The sequence below is a fragment of the Pongo abelii genome, chromosome 4, assembly GCF_028885655.2.
Source record: "Pongo abelii isolate AG06213 chromosome 4, NHGRI_mPonAbe1-v2.0_pri, whole genome shotgun sequence".
In the NCBI taxonomy this organism is placed as follows: Eukaryota; Metazoa; Chordata; class Mammalia; order Primates; family Hominidae; genus Pongo; species Pongo abelii.
In genome coordinates this window covers 70,846,578-70,872,647 of record NC_071989.2, presented here as the reverse complement: position 1 = coordinate 70,872,647, position 26,070 = coordinate 70,846,578, and the positions used below count along the sequence as shown (strand labels likewise).

The window sequence follows — 26,070 nt, the reverse complement described above, 5'->3', positions numbered from 1 at the left end:
TGAGGCCCCAAATTACCTCACAGAATGTCACCTGCAAAATACCTGCATTCAGCAAATATGTGAACCAGAAATAAATTTCTGTTGGGTAAAAAAATAAATACACTTGGAACAGTATAAAGTAAGTATAGGGAAAAATAGGATGGAGTAATGAATGAGCCTATTCACACACACACACACACACACCTTAAGGTCCTGAGCAAAAATGATCAGTGACATGATTCACAGAGACGATGAGATTTTTAAAAAGGGGAAAGAAAAAGGTTGCTCAGGAGAAGTATGACTACTTCCAGTACTGAAATCAGACAAAAGTCCTTCCATTGAGTCCTCATAAAAATGACACAACATAACGTCATGAACAATGTCCCTCAACAACATCCCCACAGCTAGTAGAACAAGCTTAATAACTCCATTCCCTCGTGTGTCCTTCATTGAAGGATAAAGTAAGTGATAAACTGACATGTCAAAATCCAGTAAAATCAATTCTATAGATGATGGGGGAAAACATAAAGTTTAGTGGTTGAGTTAATCAGTTCTCTGTTGGTCTGGTTGTACTTAATAACAAAATGGTAATACACTGTGACTCTCTTGGATAACCCCCCTCAACCAGTCCTAGATATCTGGGATATGTAGATAAATTGATTCACTAGCGGTTATGTATATAGTGTTGATGGTGGGGAAAGGAGAGTAGGAAAGAACCAAATATCCTGGTGTAACTGCCCTGTGACCCTGCATTACCTCCCAGATCCCATCTGTCTGCTTGCAGTTGCTAGAGTGTTTCACCATCTCACGTAGTTTGCTGTATTTCTTCTCCGTGCGTTTTCCAGGGGCAGTGCAATTAGGAACACTGACTAGAGAATAAGAAAGGAAGAATAATAGAGTATAATTGTAAAAAGCCATTATGATATCCTTTCAAAGCCAGTAATTAGCACTCTTGCTGATCATGAAAATCACTATTAGTATTTTTATTTGAACTATAACTGTGTCTTGTTATTTGACACAGAGTGCTTTTGAGAAAAACCTAACATCTGCCCACAATTGGATTCCTTTCCAAGCATTCCTTGGAGGAAGAGGAAAAAGATACATACGTCAGGAGGGTAATTTAATACTTGTAGTTAACATCTTGAAAAGGACCCATTGGTAAGAGGGGAAGCTGTAGGGGATGAATTAAGAAACATGCTGAGTAACTTCTGGTTGTCCTTGAAAGCAAATATGGAGATTTTTTGTCTTTAAATTAAGAAGCTTCAAAATTGGTCTTTTGCAAAATAAGAAGGTAATATGCCAATCTGGGAAATCAAGACTCTTTTGGAGAACAGGAATGATTTGAGAGTGGTTAGGTGGGGAAGTAAGGATGGAAGAAATGTGGAAGTAAGGAAGAGCTCTGGGCCTAGAGACCTGGGGGACTGATTTAGTAACTGTGTTCAGTGAATATTGTCAGTCATTTCAGTGAGCATTTAAAGAAAACTGGAGGAAAACTGATCTTTGGGCGTGGTGGCACTTTCTAGAATGGGAAAAAATGGTATTGCAAGAGTAGTTTTGTAAGTCTCTGGATTTGGGGTGTGGCAGTGGGAGAATGTCTGGAATCAAATGCATTTAAAATATAAGTTGCACACCATGTCTAGTGATAGTCATTTAGATTCCCCTAGAGTCAGGCAAACTAGCTGTGAATCTGATGACAAGATGGATAAATTATTATCCTGACAACTCCAAATCTGGCAAGAGCTGGAGAAATTATTCTGGCAGTAATGACATAAACAGGTCAGGCTTGGATTGAGCCAGAGCTAAGTAACAAATATTTCTAGTATTTTATGCAAAACACCATTCAACCATTCTTTCAGTTCAGTGAAGCTTAGAAGCAATAAGAAACAATATTTATGTGACTTCGGAAGAATTCAGGAAACTGGCAAGGATGCCTGAAATCAGGAGAATCAATGGGTGAAGATGGATTTATGCTAGTATTCTTTTAAGTGCTGCTGTAATCTTAGACTTCAGATTTTGCCTTCAGAGTGACATAAACCTAATAATCTTTCCCAGCCTTGGAAATATTTCTTCTCCTCCAATCTCCAAGGTGACTTCTTCTTCTTCCATCTCCTAAACTACTCTGTTTGCTCCTAATACAATACTATATACTTCCTTGCTCCATAGATATAGCAGACACCATCTAGGTTGCACCCAACGTACAATTTATCCTTTCTTTTTGTAAATAAGCCCCCAAATTTGTTTGGCAAGTCATCTTTTTCCACCTGGCCCTGGGCTTCACTGGACAAGTCATGGAAATTCTATTCCTCTAGCCAGTCCCTTGCATACCCTTGTGATACCATTCCATGCACTAAGATATGAAGAGAAATTTATTGAGAGGTTTCTAGGGAAGGTTTCCTAGTTTTGAAAAAGAAATACATGGGAAAAAATCATCATTTTGCTGCTGAATGCTATCATGTGCTTGGAACTAATCCAGGAAAAGTCAATTGAGTAACAATGGCAGAGTAGAAAGACTGAAAGAATGAACATCCTTGATGTCATTAGGGCCACTGAATCAACAAAGCTAGGACTTCCTATTTTAGGACTTAAAAAAGTTCTCATTGTTTAAGCAATTTTGAATTGAGTTTTCTATTACTTGCAGCTGAAAGTATGATAACTGATAAAATACATATTTGTAGGCTTTTACTCCTTATTTCATAGTAAACGTATTTGTGATTACCTACAGTACCTGCCATATACCAGGTGGCAAGGAATGATGGTTTCCTAAAGAGACAAATGCATGGATGGATAGATAGATGTGCTACATCTTAATACCAGCTGCATTGCTTCGCTCAGTGAATTGCATCACTATCCACCCAGGTGTGTAAGCCACAAATCTCTTCGACATACTTTTCTATTTCTCCCTCCTTATAGCCAATCTATTTCCAAGTTCTGTTCATTTTGCCCTCTAGACTCATTCCAAATCCACTTCTTTTATCTGTATCACCATTCTATCTCAAGCTATCATCTCGTAATTGCATTAGTACTGTAACCTTCTAACTAGCTTTGCGGGCTTTCTTAAATCTGTTCTCTATACAGCAGTCAAAGGGAATCTTTTCAAAATGCTAAGTTTCCCATCTCTCCCACCTCCATTTTTTATTAAATGATGAAGAGGTAATTCCAAAATTCATAAGATGCCCACAAGGCCTGAATGTTCTGGGTCTTCTACCTCTGTAGGATACCTTTTGCCTGTGATAACCTAGCAAGACAGGCCTTCTGTTATTCCTTGAATGTGGCTTGCTTTGCGCCTGCTGTTCTCTATGGCTGTTAGGGTCTCCCCGCTGGCACTCCTACACAATCACACACCCCACGTGTTCCATCCTCCATTTTTCAGCTCAGTCTTGCCTCTTCCAAAGAAGCATTTCTTCTTCTCTCTGAGCAAGCAACTCTCCCTTTTTTACACTTTTCTAACACCATGTACCTCTCAGTCATAGCCAAGATGACCATCCAACTGGGATACGTTTTAGAGTGAATGAGGATGCTATTAATAATTATACTGAGACAATAGGTATAAACACAGATTGTTCTGGGATAACAGAAGATTTGGTCATTCTATTATTTTTATGTTCATTAGCATATTCATTTAAGGTCTGCCTCCCCTGATATTTCTACATGGGCGGGGACCATGTCCTTCTTTTTGCTGGCCATCATATTCCCCATGCCAGGTTCAATAATGGATAATCAATAAATATTTGTTGGAGCAATATGGAAACAAATAAATATGATAGTTCAATTACCATTTTCCTTTTCTATTATTTTTTATTGTTCTCCTTAGACTTGTGTTAATGTAATGTTATGCTATATTCTTGCTTCTTGTTTTTTAATATCTGGTCATTTGGCACAGCTCTGCTTTATTGCTGACTCATTCAGTCAGCAAGTGTCTACTGAACATTTACTATGTGCTAAGCATGATTCCAGGGATGCAAGGGGAACAGCAGCAAACAAGACACAGTTTCTGCCCTCAAGAACTCACAGTCCCATGAAGGAGATAAATGAAGGCCACTAGGATTCTAGATCAGTTTCTATCTGATGAATACCTAGCCAATCAGGGCTTGTCCTGGAAATGAGAGGGACAGTTTCAATTTCTTTTATTTCCTTCTCAGTCTGTTATTTCTCCTCCTTCAGTTCCAAGGTCAGTATTTTCATGATTTCCATTCCTTGCTAAAACCTAGCTCAAGGAAACATTCAGCTACTTTGCAGTAATTTCCAATTCTGGCAATACGTTAAAAATGATATTAATGCATATCAACTTGCAAGAAATAAATGGAAATCTCAAGATGCCTGAAATTAAGAGCTATAAGCTTAGAATCTGATCCTGAATCTTCCCCATGGGTGGTTATCAAATTCAGTAATAGCTAGTAGTTTGGGCTTTAACATACAATCAGGCCAAGATATGAGGATGTGGGTCCTATGAGACACTGACTGGGAGCTAATACCCCTTCATGAAGCTGGGATGCTCAAAGGGATATGGCCTCAGTAATTAGGGGCATAGGGAAAAAATCTGCCCACCTTAACAGGGAGATGATGAAATTTGGTGTTCTGAACTATGAAAAAGAAAAAAATTTATTCCCAGAGAAATAAAAATATCACACCTTTGCCTCATGCTGTGTTAAAGTTAGAATGTAAACTTCTGTAGTGATTTAGAAACTGTCAAGATGAGAAATTTACATAAAAATTAATCCTAGGACAGTCATATCACTGGAGTACCTGGTAGAAGTGAATAGGAAATCACTGTGAAGTGACACTTCCACAGTCTAGGCTACAAAGAATTTTTGTAGGAAGCTTTCTATTGAAGGTGAGCTTATAATCCAAGATATAGGCAAAAAAAAAAAAACAAAAAAAAAACAACAACAACAACAAAAACTAGGATAGAAACCCAGTAATCTACACTAAAAGAAGTATCATCTGGAAAAGATGATGTCTTGAGTAGAATCTCTTGGATACAGATTCTGAGATGGAGATTTGCGTGTAGGAGGTTTATTGGATAGTGCTTTAAGGTGCAACACCTCAAGGACATGAAAGAAATGAGATTAGTAACGAGACGATACAGTGATGCAGTTGCAACAGAGACCTCAGTTGATCCTTCAAGGATCTGTGGAGCTGGAATGGACCTTAAGAATTATCCCAAATTGAAACAATTAGACTGGGCTTTTGTACCTCAACATTAGCCAGTTATTGAATGCAGGTTGCCCCTGGAAAGAGGTCAAAAATTTGGGAAAGATAGCCCCTTTTGGCCAAAGACAATTTCCAGAGGGAGGCAGAAGTGGGCTATCAGCAGCCAATGCACACAGCAGTGGGGAAATGAGTGCCTTGGTCCTGAAAGGGGTCTAGGAGGTGGGGACTCCAAGCAGCAAGGAACAACATCCACTGCAGACTGCCCTCTTGAACTAGCCAGATCCATTTACGTTTGCATTTTGTGGTAAGTTTGAACCATCTGGGAAGAGCATCAACAGGTTTCTGGTTGGTCTTAATTCCTGGGGAATCTTATGTAAGGAGTTAGTGGAGAAAGTTAGCTATTCCTGCTGCTGCAACTGCTGTTGACCCTTGAACAACACAGGTCTGAAATGTGCAGGGCCAATTCGTGTGGATTTTCCTCCACTTCTGTCACCTTTAAGACAGCAAGATCAACTCCTCCTCTTCCTTCTCCTCCTCAGCCCACTTAGCATGAAGATGACAAGGCTGAAGGCCTTTATGATGATCCACTTCTACTTAATGAACCGTAAATATATTTTCTTTTCTTCATGATTTTCTTAATAACATTTTCTTTTCCGTAGCTTGCTTTGTTATAAGAATACAGTGTATATAACGTAACATATGTGTTAATCAACTGTTTACATTATTGGTAAACCTTCTCTACAGTAGTCTATTATGAGTTAAGGTTTTGGAAAGCCAAAAGTTATATGTGAATTTTTGCTTACTCAGAGGTCAGCGCTCCTAACTCTCAAGTCCTTGAGGATCAACTGTAGTTAGGTTTAAGAGTACAACTAGTTTTCATGATGTCCTTCCTAGACATTCTGATTCTTTTCACTCCTAGCAAGCACCTCTCATGATCTTAGTAGCTTAACTATGGAAACTGAGGATTTAAGTCTCTGATTACCATGCCTTTCTGAGACTGTGTCTATTGCACTTACCCATTAACCATCCAAATTAGGCAACAGAGTATCAAGAGACTCCCCAGTAGTTCATTTGAGTTTGAAACATATTCTTCCTTTTCTTCATTATGTAACAGCAGCTATACTAGCTGAATCTCCTCCAAATGATCAATGCAAATTATTCCTGCAAAGATGGTTTGTCCTTCCCTTGCCTGCTGGCTTCTTCAGATGAGGAGCCCTAAGAGATCTGTTGGCAGCCACATAGTTTAAAGCAAAATGGGATTCTCATCATATCCCCCAGTGGCAGCATTCATCCCCTGGGAATCAGAACTTTTACCACAGAGCCTAAAGTTGTAAGAATGGGAAGCACAAATTCCACAAGTGGGTCACTGTGAGTGATAGTAAGATACAATGACAGAAAATAAAAATGATTAGTTAAGAAACATGGTGGATAGACTGTAAAGATCTGGTACACATGATATGAACAAATATAACATGAATACTTCATGTGGGATGGGAAATAAGCAAAGTGAAATATGGCAGGTTAAAAGCAGAAAATAATGTGGTAGAAATAAAACCAAATGTATACAATCACAATAAATATAAATGGACTAAAGCCAATAATCAAATCACAGAGATGCTTAGATTGGCTGTTAAAATCCAATTGTGTAAAAGAGACATATCTAAAACATAATGGTACAGAAGATTAAAAGTTAAGGGATGAGAAAAATTCATTACAACAATTCTCATCAAAAGAAAGCTATTGTGTTTATATTTATCAAACAAATCAGTTTTTAAAGCAAAACACATTTTGATGGATAAAAAGGGTCTTAGAAAAGCATTTAACAGGAAGATGTGTTTTTGAATATATATATATACTTAACAGCATAGACTAAAAATATATAAAGAAATTCAGAGGTGGTGGCAACCTACCTAAAGTGCTACATCTTCTATGAGTTTTGCATTTTCACAAGGCTTACTACCTCACATCCACACACAAAGATTAGATTTAAGAGAGTGGTTGGCCAGGCGTGGTGGCTTACACCTATAATCCTAGCACTCTGGGAGGCCAAGGCAGGTGGATCACGAAGTCAGGAGATTGAGACCATCCTGGCCAACATGGTGAAACCCCATCTGTACTAAAAATACAAAAATTAGCTGGGCATGGTGGTGCGTGCCTGTAATCCCAGCTACTAAGGAGGCTGAGGCAAGAGAATCGCTTGAGCCAGGGAGTCAGAGGTTGCAGTGAGCCAAGATCGCACCACTGCACTCCAGCCTGGCAACAGAGTGAGACTCCATCTCAAACAAAAAAAAAAAAAAAGAGAGAGAGAGAGTAGTTGTTGGATTGATGTAATCCTAACTATTCAGAAGCAAGGTTAATTTATAAATACATTCCGGGAAGTGATTAAATAGATCCTTTTTCATCTCATTAAGTTTGTTTGCCAAGTACAGCTGTGTTTATGAAGTTGAGTTTTTGCTTACTGATTCTAGGAAGTAAATTTAGTAAATGAATTGTGGAATCGAGCTGAAATTTCATAAAGAAATATAAAACCTGAGCAATTGTCAAAGATTCATGCCCCATGGTAGACTTTCCAGGTAAGTTTCTTAAAAAACTAAAATAAGTTTTGAGAACTTCGGATTGGCTGACAGCTCTATAACAAAGCCAAATTCTGGAAATAGAACTTTTTTAATGTTTTGTCTTTTGGGGAGTGTGGGGGTTATTTATTTATTTATTTATTTTGCTTGGCTAAAACACTTTTCTTTAAAATAAATCTCAGCGGCATGACTTATATAATCACAATCTCAATTTTAAAAGTCCCTCCCATGGACTCAAATTCTAAAAGAACCACACACCTCTGGTTTTCAATATCTATTTACCAAGTCAGACAATCTCTTCTCTCTCACATGCAGGTTCTTCCCTTCCCCTTCTTTAGGTCTCTGTGATCTTCTCACACATTCTTGCTTGTGCTTTCTAAAATAAAAATAAAAATGAATAGATTTATCAGGGATTAAATCGGCAGGATTTTGTAACTGGTACTACTGTGACAGGATAAGGGGGTAGAGAGAGAGAGAGAGGAGAGGCAGGGAGAGATGAAGAGAGAGAGAGACAGAGAACATGAGCACTGAGGCTTTTTGCAGGGGAATAGATCTTGAGAGGGGGTAGTGATAGATATGCTCTTGATGGCCTCGCTAAAGGGGAGATTTGGCTGCTAAATTTGACCTTGCTCCCAAGTAATTGATGAGACGTAACATTATCATCAGAATGATGGTAATGAGCTATAGATGCAGACTCTCTGCCTGTGGAGATTGCAGACAAAATAGACTTCAAGGCAAAACACATTATTCAGGCTAAAAAGACTCATTACATGAATTCCTGTTAGGAAAGCTTTGGTGGGGTTATTTGATTATAGCGGGCTCAGTTCTTGCACATCTGAAAAGCAGGAAAATTCAATGGGGAAAAAAAAAAGGTGTATTAAACTACACTTGGTGATGATGTCTGTGCCTCAAGTTTCCTTGCTCTTGTTATCATAAAGAGCTGATTTTCACTAGTCCCTCAAAATCAGATTCAATATCAAGTTCATTATTAGGCTCTGTCTTATTACACTTTTGGTGCTGCATCTCTTGACACTTGAAAATGCCAACTATTCTTCTCGTTGTGAATTTAGAATAAATTAACTTCTTTATTTCTGCTTTCTTTACATTCTTACCTGAGGATTTTCCTTTGAAGAAGATGCTTGTAGGCCGGGCACAGTGGTTCACGCCTGTAATCCCAGCACTTTGGGAGGCCAAGGCGGGCAGATCACAAGGTCAGGAGATCGAGACCATCCTGGCTAACACGGTGAAACCCCGTCTCTACTAAAAATATAAAAAATTAGCAGGGCATGGTGGTGGGCGCCTGTAGTCCCAGCTACTCAGGAGGGTGAGGCAGAAGAATGGCGTGAACTCAGGAGGCAGAGGTTGCAGTGAGCCGAGATCGTGCCACTGTACTCCAGCCTGGGGGACAGAGTGAGACTCCGTCTCAAAAAAGAAAAAGAAAAAGATGTTTGTGTTTTTATCCACAGTGATCTCACTAGACATTTTTAAGTTAAGGCATGTAGTTTCTGATCTATAGTTTGTCTTCTTAAATGAGAGTTCAGTCATGCATGTTTGACAAGCTCTATCTCTGGAATTTTGGTTCACCTTGGCAAATGTTCTTACTGAATCTGGAAGCAATTTCTCATTGTTTCTTTCTCTCTTGCTCTCCCTTTCATGTTCCCTCTTACTGTCTCTTTCTCTGTTTGGCAGCAGCCTTTCTACTGGTGTCTACGTTTTATTGATTTATGGTAATAGATGACCAGCCCCTTCTATCATTTACAGGTTGACCCCCTTCATTGAGGTTTTTCTAACACTGACACAAAAGATATAAGCACAGATAACCTTGTAAATTCAAAGGCTGATTCCACTGAGTTAAAATTCTATAACATGCAAGTGCTGAAACTTGACACTAATGGAAATTTAAACTAACAGCCCAGTGCTTAAAAATTCACACCATGAATGTTTGCCACAAATCTAGGTTTGTGAACCTGGGTTGGTGACGTCTCTATTTTAGACCAGTGGCCTTCAAACTCTGCTGTGCATCAGAATGCTTCAACATGCTCATTCAAAATACAGACTCTGGGCCCCATCCCTAGAAACTGATACAGGGATTCTAGAGGCAGGGTCTTGGAGGATCTATATTTTGAAAAGCTCTGCGGCTGATTCTAACGCAGATCATACTTCAATCTCCATGAAAGGGGTTGAGAAAGAGAAAAGCAGCTCCTGACACCCAGCTGGACCTTGGTGTTGATAGATGCTGGCCTGGCACTGACAGGTAGGCCTTGGTGAACTAGACAATTTCATAGAACAAGGCCATCAGACAAGGCCATTCTGACCACGATGAATCAAGACAAAAACAAGACCACTTATAACCATATCTGAACTCAGACAAAAACAAGAACAATGCCCAAAGCACAAAACACGAAACATCTCCCTCTCCCATCTAACATGAGTGACTGCTGCTACTTTACCAATGATAGATCTATCCTTGTTCTATTCTGGCCTGCCTATAGATTTACTGAAATGCATAATCATAGAGTTATTCATGCTTCCTCACAGCATCCAATCCAGAGCAAAGCCCTACTTCCTGAATCCTCCCCAAAATCACTGAACCCAAGCTCAAATCCTATACTGTCTTTTCTAACACTCTCTCACTGAGATGCCCCTATAATTTCTGTGGTTGCTTTCTCCCTCACTGCAACAAGTAATTCATCCAACTAGTTTAGCTACAGGCGTGCTCCTGATGGCCACTGGCTGGAAGACATTGACAAGGCTCACCAGGTAGACCAGCACTTTCCATGCTCCCTCTGTGCCCAAGATGTGCTGACCATTCATGGCTACCAAGCCACTCAGGGGCCTTATAGTATCCCCAGGAAATTTCTGAGCCCTGCCATGGAAATGTATGTGTACTTACTGTATCTATCATGATCCACACAGGATAGTACACACCATGGGGGTAACTGAGGTGGAGAATTCAGTGAATTTGCAAAGGCATTGTCAATAAAGGATGATGAAGCACCAGGGACTAGCAACAACAGGGAACTGTTACCACTGCCAGGCCTAAGAGGGCAAAAGCAAGGAGAGGTTACCAGAGACTAGTGGGGAGGCATGAAGAGGGCTACTCAATAGGAGCCATGGCCTTATACACACTTGGGGCCCCACCCCTGGAGACTGAGGCAGTGATTCTCGGGGCAGAGCCTTGGGGGTCTGCATTTTGAAAAGTTCTGTGGGTGATTCTAATGCAGATCACACTTCAACCACCACGAAAGGGGCAGGAAAGGGACCTCGCTATGGCATGGCTAGAAGACGAACACAGCCACTGTGGCCAGGAGAGTGGGGCTGGAGACAAACACCTGACTTCTCTCTCCTGCGTCCCTTGATCTCCTGCCCAGCATCTCTGTAGAAGACAACTGAAGCCAGAGGCTGCAGTACATCCCATTTATTTTGCCTCAGTATCCATTTTGAATCTAGGTTTAACTTTCTCATACTGAAGGCAGGGCTTGGACACAGTTCTCCACCTCCTGTTTCTCCATGTGGTTGATCCGGATACCTCTCTTACACTGCCACCTCTTGGTGATCTCCTTCTTATGGCACAGCTAGATACGACCCATTTGACTTGCTCCACTGGCCCCCACACCCTGCACAAACTATGCAGATATGCCGCAGTGACGACTTTTCAGTCACTGTGTGACTCCTCCACGGAACTCATGCCTGCTTGCTCTAAATCCACCAATTAGAACCTGCTAGGGTAACGCCCTGGACTCCAAGAAAAGTTTCAACCTGTAAGTTCCTCTCTGTCTCCCTCCGCCTGTCTCTCTTGCTTCCCACCCACTGGTTGAACACTCTTGTTCCTAATGGCTCCCCACTTCCTGTTGGCCCTGAGAAGTGTGCTGCCCTCTTCTCTCTGAGAACTGTAAATAACAAAAAATACTTCTGCTATTTCATGCATTTTGTTGTGCTGCCTCCTCTGCTTCTCAACTGACCGACACACGAGAACATAATGTCTTTCCGGGTCAGGGCTCTCCTACGGAGTGGCCATCTTGGTAAGAACAAACTGGACACAGACCAGACAAGAGCCACAAGGGCGTCCGCCAGAATAAACACATTTCCTGTGAGAAGAACACCTGGTCAGGGGCCAGGCGCTTAGGAATCACGCTGACTGCCAGGATAAAGTATCCCGTGAAAGGCACACTGTAAACGTCCACAGCCACCTCCCCTGAAGACCTGTCAGGACAGGGACCGAGTTCCTAGTCACTCTCCTAAGAAGGATCCTAGAACCACATTGGAGGGACTACAACAGAGGGCAAGAAGGCCCATTACACAGTCCATCTGGTCACCCTCGGAAGATACAGCGCCGAGTAGAAACAGAACGGAGAGCCAGGATAGGCTGTGCACTTACAAAGAGTCTACTTTGTTTAATCATAAGCCTGCTTATGCCACCTGTATTGTAGATATGTAATGTTATCAAATATTATGTCAATCAACAAGTACAAAAACAGAGTCCTTGTTTCTATGAAAACTAAGTTGGATGCTTTAAAAAAATTTAATAACAACAATAATAACGGTAAACCGATGTTTGTGCTAATTACTTGTAACAGTACTTGCCAAGTACTGTTCTAAATGACTTTAAAAAACACAGATATGTTCTCCTACTGTTCTGGTGGCCAAAACTCCAAAATGGGTCTTATTGGACTAAAGTTAAGGTGTCAGCAGGGCTGCGTTCTTTCAGGAGGCTGCCGGGGAGCATCTGTTGCTTCCGTTTTCCAGCTTCTAGAGGCAGCCCAGATTCCGTGGTTCAGGCCCCCCTCCAGCAATTACATTACTCCAACCTCTGCTTCTATCATCACACCCCCATCTCTGACCCTGACACTCCCACTTCCCTTGTAATTACACCTGAATAATCCATTTTAATCTCCTGTCTCAAAATCAGAGATAATTGCATCAGCAAAGTCTCTTTGCCAATAAGGTAATATATTTACAGGTTCCAGGGATTCAGATGTATATTTCCCAAAAATGAGGACTCCTATATAACCAGAATATAGTCATCAAAAGGAGAAAATTCACACTGGTACATTACTACTATCTAATCTTCAGGCCCCATTCCAACTTTAAACGTTGTGCCAATATTGTTCTTTATCCTAAAAATCCAGTTACGAATCACAGATTGTAATTAGCTGCCGTGTCTCTTTAACCTTCTTCAATCGGGAAAGGATCCTCGATTTCTATTGACTTTCATGACCTTGACAATTCTGAAGACTACAGGCCAGTTATTTCATAGACTATTCCTCAATTTGAATTTGTCCAGTATTTCCTCATTCTTTTATTCAGGAAGATCATACAAGTGAAGTGAGGCTGTGTTCCTTTCAACGAAGCTAATCAGGTCCCACGCCATTTTTATTTGTCTCCCTCCTGATGATACTCACTTGGATCACTTGATTAAGGTGGAACCAGAAAGGCTTTTCCTGTAAAGCTATTTTTTCCTTCATACTTAATAAATAATTTGTGAGGAGGTATTTTGAAACTATGTACATACTCTGCTCCTCATCAAACTTTCAATGCATTCTTTATTATCTCTGTAAGGATTTTATTCATGGGTTATAATCTATTAATAGATTCTATTATGTATATTATATTATAATTTAATATAATTTAAATATTTATATTATTATATAATTGTAATGTAATATGTAACTATTTATATTATAATTAATCATTATATTAATTATTTTGATGTTTAAATCAAAATCCTTTATCCTACTGACAATCAGGATATCCTTAAATAGGATGAAGGATTTTGATTTAAGCATCAAAATAATTAATATAACTATTAATTATAAAGTTACATATTACAGTATAATTATCTTATATAATAATGTAAATAAATTATATTAAATTAGAATTAATATATATAATAGAATCTATTAATAGATTGTAACCTATTAATAAAATCCTTAAGGGGGATCCTACTGAAAATCCTTTATCAGTAGCATTTCCCTTAAGCTGGCTTTGACACATTCTCATTATTCTCTGAGTACTTCCACGCTTTTGGCACAAGATGTTCCAGGTTCATCTTGTGCTTTCCCTGCCCCAGCCCTGGAATCAGCAAGTCCTCCAAGGAGTGTCCTGGCTCCTTTTAGCTGGGAATAGTATTAGAAACCAAGACCTGGGTTCTACGTATACTCATCACTATGGGTGCTTACAGCCAGTGAAGCTAAGAAATGTATATTACGTATATACTTGCTTCAGTTGCTATTTATATTGAAAATTGTGAGTCACATTGATAACTCCAATTCCAAACCAATACCACAAAGTTCATTCTAGTTTTCTCCCTTTCCATATTTGGTGTAGGGGAAGGATTATTTTGCCTGCTACATTTATGAACTCATTTAACCCCTACAACATCCTCATGATTTCAATTAAGAAAAAATTGTTGTCCCCCCGCAAACACTATAGTGTGTATTTCAAATGGTTCAGGAGGAAAAAAAGTTCTTTGTATTCTACTGCAATATATAAGTTTGGGATTATTTTAAAATTTTAATAAGTTTATGTCTACAAAAACCTTTTTTGGATCAATAGACTAAGATACAATAGTGTTCATAGTATTCCTGGTCATCTGAATGAGATAAAGGCATTAACCATTTTCCAAATTGTGGGGAAGGAGAGAGAGGAGAAAGAAAGGGAGAGACAAGATTTTAATCTCAGAATGGTAGGAGCTGAGAAAGGTGATTTATGTTGGCTTATCTTTAAGGATCTGGTCTCATGATTCAGAGCTGCAATCTTCAGCCTGCCACTTTGTTCATCATCTTCATGTGGTCACTTGACAGCCATCCAGGCCTGAGGTCCACTCAGAAACTAGAGGATCCTGATTAGCTAATCAGCCATCTTGGTTGGAAGACAGTTCATCAATATGGCAGAACCTATTACTCTAAAACTAACAATTGAATGAACTTCTTGAGGCTTCTGAAGACAGCCCCCTCAGTGACAGAAAAACAGAAGAGAACTGTGATAACTCACTGGGATTTCAGAGATCTCTGGTCCAAGTTTCTTACTTTACAGACAAAGAAACCGAAGCATAAAGTGGTGAAGGATTTGGACAAGGCTTCACAGTGGTTAAGTGTCAGGACTTGGAAAACACTCACATTCCCAAGTACATCTTCAACGGCATGCCAGAATTAACTTGGGTGCTCATGACTCTGTTGCATGTAGCAACAGCTTTTATCAAGTTTGCACTGGGAGGAGCCCAGATGGCGGAATAGGAACAGCTGCGGTCTACAGCTCCCAGCATGAGCGATGCAGAAGACGGGTGATTTCTGCATTTCCATCTGAGGTACCGTGTTCATCTCACTAGGCAGTGCCAGACAGTGGGCACAGGTCAGTGGGTGAGCACACCATGCCCCAGCCGAAGCAGGGGCGAGGCATTGCCTCACTCGGGAAGCACAAGGGGTCAAGGAGTTCCCTTTCCAGGGGTGACAGATGGCACCTGGAAAATCGGGCCACTCCCACCTGAATACTGTGCTTTTCCAATGGGCTTAGGAAACGGTGCACCAGGAGATTATAGGCCGCACCTGGCTCAGAGGGTCCTGCGCCCACGGAGTCTCTCTGATTGCTAGCACAGCAGTCTGAGATCAAACAGCAAGGCGGCAGCGAGGCTGAGGGAGGGGTGCCCACCATTGCCCAGGCTTGCTTAGGTAAACAAAGCAGCCTGGAAGCCCGAACTGGGTGGAGCCCACCACAGTTCAAGGAGGCCTGCCTGCCTCTGTAGGCTCCACCTCTGGGGGCAGGGCACAGACAAACAAAAAGACAGCAGTAACCTCTGCAGACTTAAATGTCCCTCTCTGACAGCTTTGAGGAGAGCAGTGGTTCTCCCAGCACGCAGCTGGAGACCTGAGAATGGGCAGACTGCCTCCTCAAGTGGGTCCCTGACCCCTGACCCCTGAGCAGCCTAACTGGGAGGCACCCCCCAGCAGGGGCAGAGTGACACCTCACACGGCCGGCCAGGTACTCCAACAGACCTGCAGCTGAGGGTCCTGTCTGTTAGAAGGAAAACTAACAAACAGAAAGGACATCCACACCAAAAACCCATCTGTACATCACCATCATCAAAGACCAAAAGTAGATAAAACCACAAAGATGGGGAAAAAACAGAGCAGAAAAACTGGAAACTCTGAAAAGCACAGTGCCTCTCCTCCTCCAAAGGAACGCAGTTCCTCACCAGCAACGGAACAAAGCTGGACGGAGAATGACTTTGACGAGTTGAGAGAAGAAGGCTTCAGATGATCAAATTACTCTGAGCTATGGGAGGATATTCAAACCAAAGGCAAAGAAGTTGAAAACTTTGAAAAAAAATTTAGAAGAATGTATAACTAGAATAACCAATACAGAGAAGTGCTTAAAAGGAGCTGATGGAGCTGAAAACCAAGGCTCGAGAACTACATGAAGAATGCAGAAGCCTCAGGAGCCGATGCGATCAAATGGAAGAAAGGGTACCAGCAATGGAAGATGAACTGAATGAAATGAAGCGAGAAGGGAAGTTTAGAGAAAAAAGAATAAAAAGAAATGAGCAAAGCCTCCAAGAAATATGGGACTATGTGAAAAGACCAAATCTACGTCTGATTGGTGTACCTGAAAGTGACGGGGAGAATGGAACCAAGTTGGAAAACACTCTGCAGGATATTATCCAGGAGAACTTCCCCAATCTAGCAAGGCAGGCCAACATTCAGATTCAGGAAATACAGAGAATGCCACAAAGATACTCCTCGAGAAGAGCAACTCCAAGACACATAATTGTCAGAGTCACCAAAGTTGAAATGAAGGAAAAAATGTTAAGGGCAGCCAGAGAGAAAGGTCGGGTTACCCTCAGAGGGAAGCCCATCAGACTAACAGCGGATCTCTCGGCAGAAACTCTACAAGCCAGAAGAGAGTGGGGGCCAATATTCAACATTCCTAAAGAAAAGAATTTTCAACCCAGAATTTCATATCCAGCCAAACTAAGCTTCATAAGTGAAGGAGAAATAAAATACTTTACAGACAAGCAAATGCTGAGAGATTTTGTCACCACCAGGCCTGCCCTAAAAGAGCTCCTGAAGGAAGCGCTAAACATGGAAAGGCAAAACCGGTACCAGCTGCTGCAAAATCATGCCAAAATGTAAAGACCATCGAGACTAGGAAGAGTCTGCATCAACTAACGAGCAAAATAACCAGCTAATATCATAATGACAGGATCACATTCACACATAACAATATTTACTTTAAATGTAAATGGACTAAATGCTCCAATTAAAAGACACAGACTGGCAAATTGGATAAAGAGTCAAGACCCATCAGTGTGCTGTATTCAGGAAACCCATCTCACGTGCAGAGACACACATAGGCTCAAAATAAAAGGATGGAGGAAGATCTACCAAGCAAATGAAAAACAAAAAAAGGCAGGGGTTGCAATCCTAGTCTCTGATAAAACAGATTTTAAACCAACAAAGATCAAAAGAGACAAAGAAGGCCATTACATAGTGGTAAAGGGATCAATTCAATAAGAAGAGCTAACTATCCTAAATATATATGCACCCAATACAGGAGCACCCAGATTCATAAAGCAAGTCCTGAGTGACCTACAAAGAGACTTAGACTCCCACACATTAATAATGGGAGACTTTAACACCCCACTGTCAACATTAGACAGATCAACGAGACAGAAAGTCAACAAAGATACCCAGGAATTGAACTCAGCTCTGCACCAAGCGGACCTAATAGACATCTACAGAACTCTCCACCCCAAATCAACAGAATATACACTTTTTCAGCACCACACCACACCTATTCCAAAATTGACCACATACTTGGAAGTAAAGCTCTCCTCAGTAAATGTAAAAGAACAGAAATTATAACAAACTATCTCTCAGATCACAGTGCAATCAAGCTAGAACTCAGGATTAAGAATCTCACTCAAAACTGCTCAACGACATGGAAACTGGACAACCTGCTCCTGAATGACTACTGGGTACATAATGAAATGAAGGCAGAAATAAAGATGTTCTTTGAAACCAACGAGAACAAAGACACAACATACCAGAATCTCTGGGATGCATTCAAAGCAGTGTGTAGAGGGAAATTTATAGCACTAAATGCCCACAAGAGAAAGCAGGAAAGATCCAAAATTGACACCCTAACATCACAATTAAAAGAACTAGAAAAGCAAGAGCAAACACTTTCAAAAGCTAGCAGAAGGCAAGAAATAACTAAAATCAGAGCAGAATTGAAGGAAATAGAGACACAAAAAACCCTTCAAAAAATTAATGAATCCAGGAGCTGGTTTTTTGAAAGGATCAACAAAATTGATAGACCGCTAGCAAGACTAATAAAGAAAAAAAGAGAGAAGAATCAAATAGATGCAATAAAAAATGATAAAGGGGATATCACCACCGATCCCACAGAAATACAAACTACCATCAGAGAATACTACAAACACCTCTACGCAAATAAACTAGAAAATCTAGAAGAAATGGATAACTTCCTCAACACACACACCCTCCCAAGACTAAACCAGGAAGAAGTTGAATCTCTGAATAGACCAATAACAGGAGCTGAAATTGTGGCAATAATCAATAGCTTACCAACCAAAAAGAGTCCAGGACTAGGTGGATTCACAGCTGAATTCTACCAGAGGTACAAGGAGGAGCTGGTACCATTCCTTCTGAAACTATTCCAATCAATAGAAAAAGAGGGAATCCTCCCTAACTCATTTTATGAGGCCAGCATCATCCTGATACCAAAGTCTGGCAGAGACACAACCAAAAAAGAGAATTTTAGACCAATATACTTGATGAACATTGATGCAAAAATCCTCAATAAAATACTGGCAAACCGAATCCAGCAGCACATCAAAAAGCTTATCCACCATGATCAAGAGGGCTTCATCCCTGGGATGCAAGGCTGGTTCAATATACGCAAATCAATAAATGTAATCCAGCATATAAACAGAACCAAAGACAAAAACCACATGATTATCTCAATAGATGCAGAAAAGGCCTTTGACAAAATTCAACAATGCTTCATGCTACAAACTCTCAATAAATTAGGTATTGATGGGACATATCTCAAAATAATAAGAGCTATCTATGACAAACCCACAGCCAATATCATACTGAATGGGCAAAAACTGGAAGCATTCCCTTTGAAAATTGGCACAAGACAGGGATGCCCTCTCTCACCACTCCTATTCAACATAATGTTGGAAGTTCTGGCCAGGGCAATCAGGCAGGAGAAGGAAATAATGGGTATTCAATTAGGAAAAGAGGAAGTCAAATTGTCCCTGTTTGCAGACGACATGATTGTATATCTGGAAAACCCCATTGTCTCAGCCCAAAATCTCCTTAAGCTGATTAGCAACTTCAGCAAAGTCTCAGGATACAAAATCAATGTACAAAAATCACAAACATTCTTATACACCAACAACAGACAAACAGAGAGCCAAATCATGAGTGAACTCCCATTCACAATTGCTTCAAAGAGAATAAAATACCTAGGAATCCAACTTACAAGGGACGTGAAGGACCTCTTCAAGGAGAACTACAAAGCACTGCTCAAGGAAATAAAAGAGGATACAAACAAATGGAAGAATATTCCTTGCTCATAGGTAGGAAGAATCAATATCGTGAAAATGGCCATACTGCCCAAGGTAATTTACAGATTCAATGCCATCCCCATCAAGCTACCAATGACTTTCTTCACAGAGTTGGAAAAAACTACTTTAAAGTTCATATGGAACCAAAAAAGAGCCCGCATCACCAAGTCAACCCTAAGCCAAAAGAACAAAGCTGGAGGCATCACGCTACCTGACTTCAAACTATACTGCAAGGCTACAGTAACCAAAACAGCATGGTACTGGTACCAAAACAGAGATATAGATCAATGAAACAGAACAGAGCCCTCAGAAATAATGCCACATATCTACAACTATCTGATTTTTGACAAACCTGAGAAAAACAAGCAATGGGGAAAGGATTACCTATTTAATAAATGGTGCTGGGAAAACTGGCTAGCCATATGTAGAAAGCTGAAACTGGATCCCTTCCTTACACCTTATACAAAAATCAATTCAAGATGGATTAAAGACTTAAACGTTAGACCTAAAACCATAAAAACCCTAGAAGAAAACCTAGGCATTACCATTCAGGACATAGGCATGGGCAAGGACTTCATGTCTAAAACACCAAAAGCAATGGCAACAAAAGCCAAAATTGACAAATGGGATCTAATTAAACTAAAGAGCTTCTGCACAGCAAAAGAAACTACCAGCAGAGTGAACAGGCAACCTACAAAATGGGAGAAAATTTTCGCAACCTACTCATCTGACAAAGGGCTAATATCCAGAATCTACAATGAACTCCAACAAATTTACAAGAAAAAAACAAACAACCCCATCAAAAAGTGGGCGAAGGACATGAACAGACACTTCTCAAAAGAAGACATTTATGCAGCCAAAAAACACATGAAAAAATGCTCACCATCACTGGCCATCAGAGAAATGCAAATCAAAACCACAATGAGATACCATCTCACACCAGTTAGAATGGCAATCATTAAAAAGTCAGGAAACAACAGGTGCTGGAGAGGATGTGGAGAAATAGGAACATTTTTACACTGTTGGTGGGAATGTAAACTAGTTAAACCATTGTGGAAGTCAGTGTGGCGATTCCTCAGGGATCTAGAACTAGAAATACCATTCGACCCAGCCATCCCATTACTGGGTATATACCCAAAGGACTATAAATCATGCTGCTATAAAGACACATGCACACGTATGTTTATTGCGGCATTATTCACAATAGCAAAGACTTGGAACCAACCCAAATGTCCAACAATGATAGACTGGATTAAGAAAATGTGGCACGTATACACTATGGAATACTATGCAGCCATAAAAAATGATGAGTTCATGTCCTTTGTAAGGACATGGATGAAATTGGAAATCATCATTCTCAGTAAACTATTGCAAGAACAAAAAACCAAACACCGCATATTCTCACTCATAGGTGGGAATTGAACAATGAGAACACATGGACACAGGAAGGGGAACATCACACTCTGGGGACTGTTGTGGGGTGGGCGGAGGGGGGAGGGATAGCATTGGGAGATATACCTAATGCTAGATGACGAGTTAGTGGGTGCAGCGCACCAGCATGGCACATGTATACATATGTAACTAACCTGCACATTGCGCACATGTACCATAAAACCTAAAGTATAATAATAATAATTTAAAAAAAAAAGTTTGCACTGGAAGTCCACTTTACCCCAAAGGATTAGGGGTGGGAGTTGTTTGGTTTCTTAATAAAATCAGTGAAAGTGGGGAAGTCATAAAAGGTGATATATAAATACCTTAAACATTTTTTTTTGACAGACAGTTTTTCTTTGGAACTTGATCTGCTCCTTAGTTTTGGGCTTTCTTGCATAAGCCTCAGTCATGATGCACCTTCTGTAATTTTTATTCTCTGTTTTCTAAGGAGGAGTTAGAAATTAAAGATATTTGTCAAACAATTTGAGTGCAGAACCACTCTGCATTTTAATTTTTTTCCCTTTCACTCTTTTAGAATTGTCTCATCCATGTTTTCTTAGATGTGTGACTTAACTTCCCTGTGCCTCAGTTGCCCTTTCTGCAAAATTAGATACTCCAGGTTCATCTTGTATTTTCTTCACTTCAACCCAGAAATCAGCCATTTCTCCAAAGAGTCCTGGTTCCTTTTAGTGGAGGATGAAATTAGAAACCAAGATCTGGGTCCTTGATATGCTTATCACTATTGGATTGTTGCTGTTCCTAGGTCTTCATAACAGACAGAGCTAAGGAATGTATGTTACATATCTACTTATTTCTATGTCTGTTTGTATGTATTAAAAACATGAATCACACTGATATGTCTGATTCCAAACCAACACCACAAAGTCTGTTCTAGTTTTCCCCCTTTCTATCATTGTAACTGCCTTCTCCAACCATGAAGAATCCCGCTTGCATCACCCTTAATATATTTACTTATTTGATTAATATTCCTGTATATAACCAAACAATTTCCACCACCATTCTCTTGCTATGTGAACTCTGTCACCCCATGCTCAGCCACCTATCCGCATGGACAACCTCCAAACTCCAAGTGGGCTCTGACACCTTTGCTGGGCCACGTGCACACCAGGATGCCCACTTTATCCTGCTCAGGCTCTGACATGCCATGACACACTGGCCTGCCCTGTGTGGATATCCTCCTTACTCTCTTTGGGCTTTAACTCCCAGGCTGAGCCAATTCCATGCTTGTGACCATGCCTAGGCTCTGATACCCAATGTCAAGCAGCTCTGCTCTTCCTTACACAAGGCTCAGTACACACAGCTCTCATGTCCACTCTGTCTTTGTAGCTTCCTCTTCCTTTTGGATTAGATGCCAATCTTGCTCTTCATCATCTAAAAAACCTTAGGAATGAATTGTCCAGGAAGACAAAAAGATGAGGAGAAGAAGACCTCCTTTTTGTTTTTAATATCTTCTCTGACAATGAAGATAGTCAGTAGGGTAAAGAAACAGAAGGGAATATTTGAATTCAGCAGGACATTTTGGTGCCTCACATCTTGACCTGTAGTATGTAGGGGAACTTATTTCCAGATTTATTTATTCCCAAAAGGGTATTGTCACCAAAAGACACTATCTCTTCACTCAGAGCACTCTCAGTATTCAAATATTCACCTGCCATAATTGCCAAGATTGCTAATTGATAGATACTGTCCTTTATTTCTTTTTCACTTCATTCTCACATTAGCATGAAGGACTTACCTACTCATGGTATTTAGCTCTTTATATATCTTTGATAGACTCTTGAAGGGCTGACACACAAGGGTATGCCATAATCGGTGTGGGCTTAGAAGTTAGATGCATTCAAATCATCCTAATTTATCAGCTGTGTGAATTTGAGCAAGTTATTCACCTTTGCATGTCTTGATTTCTTTAACTTTAAAATAGGTGGCAATATCTGTCCTTTATTATAAGAAAAAATATATATATATATATTTATGCAATGTAGTAAAGCACCCTCTAAACATTCATTCCTATCACTTCTACCTCCTTGGAAAAGCCCCATGTGTGACTGTGTGTGTGTGTGCATGCATGCAACTGTCTGACTCTCTCTTCATTCTTTTTTATTTGAGAGCTGCGGCCATGTAAAAAACTTCAGTCATGTAAAACTAATCAATAATACCAGTTCTGAGAACCATAAAGTTAGCCTAATTTCTCATTGAACTTTAAATAAATGTATCACCTGCTTTTCTCAGAAGTCTTTGACTCAATGAGCACTACCTGGATTTCCCTGAAAATCTTGATTCTTGACAGTTTCAGGACTGTCCTCAGGCCTTTAGCAGCATCCCAATGGTATTCTCATTATTGCCGATACAGGGGAAGGCAGAAGCATCATTCTGTAAATCTGCCTCTTTCTGTACTCAGTTTACCAAGAGTACATCCTGCCACCCATTTGTGTGAAAGTCCTCCAGTGTCCTAGCTTGCCTGCCTCACTCTATCTCTCAACTACTTAGTGTCAAGCTGTGGGGATTCCCTGTTCCTTCCGTGTTTCAAAAACCGTTCTTAAAGAAGTCAAACCGGAAAACCTGGGAAGAGTTTATTGGTCCAGTCTGCCCCAGTGAGTTGGAGAAATCTATTTTTGTGGCCATATAAAAATATTCTATGATCTCCTGCATTACATTCTTGTCTTTGAACCACTTTTGTTGAAACAATACTTTTTCTTTGGTTATTTTGTTATAATTTTGTAGTATAAAACCCTTCCTCTGATTACATTGGAGCCTTATGCCGAGTGAAATACAGTGTCTCTCTCATGTGATGAGATGGAAATTATCCTTGCCCCCATGACACCAGAGTAAAATGGGAAACTGCACTTGTGTAATCATCAGAGTACAGCCCATATAAGAGGAGTATAGAGTTGTTCCCTTTTTAGGGGGTTTAATTAAAATCATTACTTAAAAATAAGCATCGTGACAACATCATGATTGGGCTATTTTCAAACCATGGAACACCTTTGAGAATTCAGGGTTCCATTAGAAAAGTGCCTCTTGGTTTATACATGTATGTTTGCTGGATTCAAAAATTTAAAGGAATCTATTAATCTTCTGGTAATGGCTGCACTGATCATTTTATAGTTGCCTAAAAATGAGAGGCATATCAAAATAATTAAATATTTTATAATATTTTAGAGGGTCATTATAAGATGTTCACTTTTACTCAGTAAGGATTAAATAACCAAGTCTATGTTTTTTATTGCTGATTTCTACGATTAAAGCAAGTACATATAAGCTGAGCTGATTGCAATATAAAGAATTATTCTCTTGGGTCCTACTTGTATTCATTCTCTTCCTACATTTAAAAAACCCATTCATCAATGACTCTGCAGCAGCACCAGGACTTAGCATGCACATATTATCATCTCATATCCCATTGCAGTCTTCCAAAATCATGCGTGTGCATGTGGGTATGTAGGTACCCACCCACACTCACAAACACATATATACACATGCAGGCACTTATAATGGCATCCAAACATATTTACCCATAATTACATCCTAGGCATTCTATTGGACACAGATATTTTTGCATTCATTTATGGAACCTGCAAAGAAGCCATGCTAATGTTTGGAGTCTTAAAGCAAACTGTAATCTTCTAAACAGTGAGGTGAACCTCAGAGGCAGTAGTCTTTTGATATGCGGCATAAGTGAAATGCTGCATAATATAAAATGATGGTGCTATTAATCCTACGGCACTGGTGGTGCCCAGCCCCCCCCTCACTATTGATACCAACACCATTGTCTCTGGCTTTAAACTTCATCAGTATGCAAACAGAGTGTCACTATGATGGGTGGTAACTTGGTTGGATGCACTTTCTACATTTCTGGCAAATGAGTATAATTATTTTCAGAGCTGCGGGCAACTCATGCATGTTTTATCCCCCATCTGGACCGGCACGGTACACAATAGTGATAAAAGATGATTTTCCCCCTTGGATGTTCACAGGCCATCATCGACACAGTCCTGATGAAATGGCCACGTATCCCCTAGCAGTTCTATATCTGCCACAGCTTGACAACAAAATTATTTCCCCATAGTACTAAAACACTTCAAATATTCAAGCCCTCTGTGCATATATTTGTGTTTTGAAGCATTCAGCGTTAACATAATGTGGTAATTTATAAACTGACAAATTAACTATGCAGAAATCACAGAGAGGCCTTATGAGGTCTGCAAAGCAGCCAAAAAGAAAGCAGAAGCTTTTTGCGCTCTGTAATAATAATAATCCTATCAACTGTCGCAGATTGCCTGGCCTCCCATTGTTAGAGCCGCTCACTCTGAAGCTTGCTTACTGTAGGTGATTCCGCCTGAGATGCCTCACTCACCTCAATGCCAGCCAGGAGGCTCAGCTCAGGACTTCCCAGTGCCACCCCTCTCCAGGTCTGGGGCTAATGGGGAAAAGGGCCCCAATGAAACACACAAATTGCGCATATCGGTCACTGAGAAGCAAACATGGAGGTGTGGAATGGAATTTGGAAATGGGACATGCGCCTTCCAGACAGGAATTGCATGTAGGACTGGCAAAATCAAAAACAGCAAAACTGAGATTATGCATGTGGAAGCCAGATCCGCCTTCTTTGTTTCGTGGTTATAAAATCATGTGAATGATTAAAATCCATCATCTCACTACCTTCTCTAGCAAATGCTGGCGCTTCTTACAGACCCACTGTTGATCCTCAGACAGACGGTTGAAAGGAGGCAGCATTCGTCAAAGGACGCAAAAGAGCGCATTTTCACTTTTATTGTATTAGCTTAATTCTCTTTCAGATGAATTAAAGACTAATTTTGCTAGACCAAGGGGAGAGTCTGTGCATCTTCTGCTGCCCCCATCTGTTTAACATGTAGATTCTTAGAGGGCAGAATTAATTTTTAGAGGCAAGAAAGTATTTACAAATTCCTTGTAAAAATACAGTACATTCCTTCATGACATGCCAAGCCAGCCACGCTTCCTTCCTCCCCCACTGCACCCTGTTCTCCACTCCCCTCCCCCAGTCACCCCACCCACTCCCACAAGCATGCTCACCCTTACAGACTCACACATGCATGCTAAACACCACACACACACACACGCACACACCGTCCTTTAAATGGTATGTACCATGCTATGAGGCCTACCAAACATCAGACACTCTTTATCAGCAGTTGTGCCAGGGTCTCCATGGCAACAGTATAATAGATTTGCCCTTATTCAATCCCAGAGGCCACATTGAAGTGCAATGCAAAATTTGCTGGGGCCTGAATTCCTTTCAAGCCATGGCTCATGTGTCAGGAAACAAGTCAATGCACA

At 40.4% G+C, this 26,070-nt stretch overlaps 1 long non-coding RNA gene across 1 annotated transcript in view; it reads right to left on the bottom strand.

Moving 5' to 3' along the window:
- Positions 1–419: 419 nt before the first annotated feature.
- The window catches only part of LOC100432862 (uncharacterized), a 153,631-nt gene continuing 127,980 nt past the window's right edge, over positions 420–26,070 (bottom strand). The window contains exons 3-4 of the long non-coding RNA XR_008525283.1: positions 7,986–8,079; positions 420–848 (exon numbers count right to left, since the gene is read on the bottom strand). This is a non-coding gene — a long non-coding RNA (uncharacterized LOC100432862). The remainder of the gene's footprint in view (positions 849–7,985; positions 8,080–26,070) is intronic.